Consider the following 2,500-nt stretch of genomic DNA (forward strand, 5'->3'; position numbering starts at 1 on the left):
CTATTGAGTACAAGCTTGAGCCAAATTCCTGGTGAGGTCTAGTGCCATGAAGTATAGGAGTGCATACAAGTCAAGCGCAACTGTCCAGGAAGGCTGGTTAACATACACTTCTTGAATCGAAGATAGTTCATAAGCTACTTCCAAGCTACCTATACAAAAAGGAAGATGGGTCAAACTAGAGATTTGGAAAAGGTTCAAGGGCTCATTATCCACATTTAATGAACAATGTAGAAAGATTAAGAATCAAGATACTATCAGCAATATATGAGAACTAGGAATCTGAGAGAAAAACAAAATGATAAATGTTAAACTTAGTCCTCAAATTAATGAGTACACTAGGTAGAAAGGCTGGTGCTTGGACACAACTTTTTACAAAAAGTACGATTTAAGACAATGCGTGTGTTAAGACAACAATGTAGATACTAAAACAACTTAACTTAGGAACCTTTTACGTAGTTTTTGTTCGATTTAAGAGTGCCCAGAATTGCAATTCAAGTTAAGAGTGCGCAATAGAGCGAAGGTTAGACCGTCCTTTTAAAGAGCAATGTGAGACCAACGTGAGGATAATAGTTTTGCAGACCCTGTGACAAGAACAAAAGAAAGAAGAGCACTCTTACCTTATTCAGCCAAGTTACAAGTGGAGCAGCAACTCGCAGTCCCCGTCAGCCCACCAATAATAACGCCTTCACGTCATCATGGCCAAAAATATCTGAATGATGCCTTCACATCGTCATGGCCGAATCGAGGACTTGATCTTCAAATTGCAGCCCAACCCGCGTAGCATGCAATCACGTGCAAGGCATTATACATCATCCATCTCTCAATTGCACAGACACACACTAGAGTGCAGCAGCACCCCATCTTGTATATTTCATGCTTTGCTGCCCTGAACGGATTGACGTGCACAATCCTGCACCACATTTACCATCGATTGAAGACGTCTGATATTGTACGGGAGTGTACACGTCCATCTTGTCGGATGCCTTCCTGAGATAGCCCCATCTTCCTTGGGGTGTTTGTCGTCCTCGCACTAGACTGTGGTGGTCGTACATACAGTGTGCTCGCCTTTACATCCCGGGCCCCTTTACTGCACCAACGGATGAGAGGCACCAGGTTCCGATACCTAAGCTTGCCTATGATGGAAACCTCGGCAAGGAACCTTGGTTGGAGTGTTTGGAGGTCCTCTTCACTGCCACCGGCATGTGTTGGTATTGATCCAAAGCCTCCTTTGCCCAACAGCTGGTGGAAAGCTTCCGTCTTGGTCGATCACATCGTGCCTCCGACACTTCACAATTGCTGCCATACAAGTACAGCTAAAATGCTGCTGCCCACAGGAATAACGAACAGCCTTTTGAAAGAAGGCAGTGGCATAGCATCGAAGCGAGGAGCCTGCGTGCCGTAATTGGTGAAGGTCCACGAGTGAACGTTATATTGAGCGCCTGGCGGTGGTCCGCTGCCTAAACCCTACGAATCCCACATGCATTTCATCATCCACAATGCTTAAACAATCGATGCTTACCCAATCCTAGCTTCGCCTAATGCATTCGCCCTCCCGTAATCTGCAGGCAATGAAGGGAGAGGAACTTCGAGAGGATGGGAACGAAAAGAGGGGAGAAAGAGGGCTGGGGCAGGTTACGAAAAGAGGAACTTCTAGAGGATGAGAAAGAGTGCTGAAGGAAGCTTGAGGCGGAGGCGGAGGCGGGCTGCAGGTTGCCTGGCTAGAGAGTGCCTGCAATGGTGGGAAAGCGCAGATGCGTGAGGGAATACACTGTATGCCCTATTCACTTATGTCTTGTTCACTCAGGCTTTGTGGATTAGTAGAAATAGCAAAAGTCCACAAAATTTCAGTCGCTAGTACAGCTCATGGTTCCACGGTCTAGGCGATCCTTTTGTCTGAGCTAAGAGGTCATGAGCTCTAATCCTGCTTGCCCCTACTCGGTAATATAAATATAATTATTAATAAACTTTGCCTTTGCCTTCGCCGTAGCCCGAGCCTCGTCTCCCCTCTTTTTGCTCGAGCCTTGTCTCCCCTCTTTTTTCTTTTCACACATCTCTCCTTCGTCCCTCTTTTCACACATCTCGAGCCTCGTCTCCCCTCTTTTTGCTTTTCACACATCTCTCCTTCGTCCCTCTTTTCACACATCTCCCCTTTGCCCGAGCCTCATCTCCTCTTTTCACACATCTCCCCTTTGCCGGAGCCTCATCTCCTCTTTCCACACATCTCGCCTTTGCCCAGCCTCATCTCCTCTTTTCGCACATCTCCCCTTTGCCCGAGCCTCATCTCCCCTTTACAACGCCCCACTTTTCACACATCTCCCCTTTGCCCGAGCCTCATCTCCCCTTTACAACGCCCTCGGATACTTCCATCCGAATAGAGGGGGGTAGATATTTGCGGCGTCATAAATATCTATAGCATTTCGACGGAATCAATGATCGAATGGTTGGTGGACCACAATTTCCAACATTCTTAGCTCTAAAAACCTTTACATATGGAGAAAAT

Source organism: Dipteris shenzhenensis, chromosome 4 (genome assembly GCF_047967505.1).
Source record: "Dipteris shenzhenensis isolate YYH24624 ecotype China chromosome 4, Dip_SZ_1.0, whole genome shotgun sequence".
Classification (NCBI taxonomy): Eukaryota; Viridiplantae; Streptophyta; class Polypodiopsida; order Gleicheniales; family Dipteridaceae; genus Dipteris; species Dipteris shenzhenensis.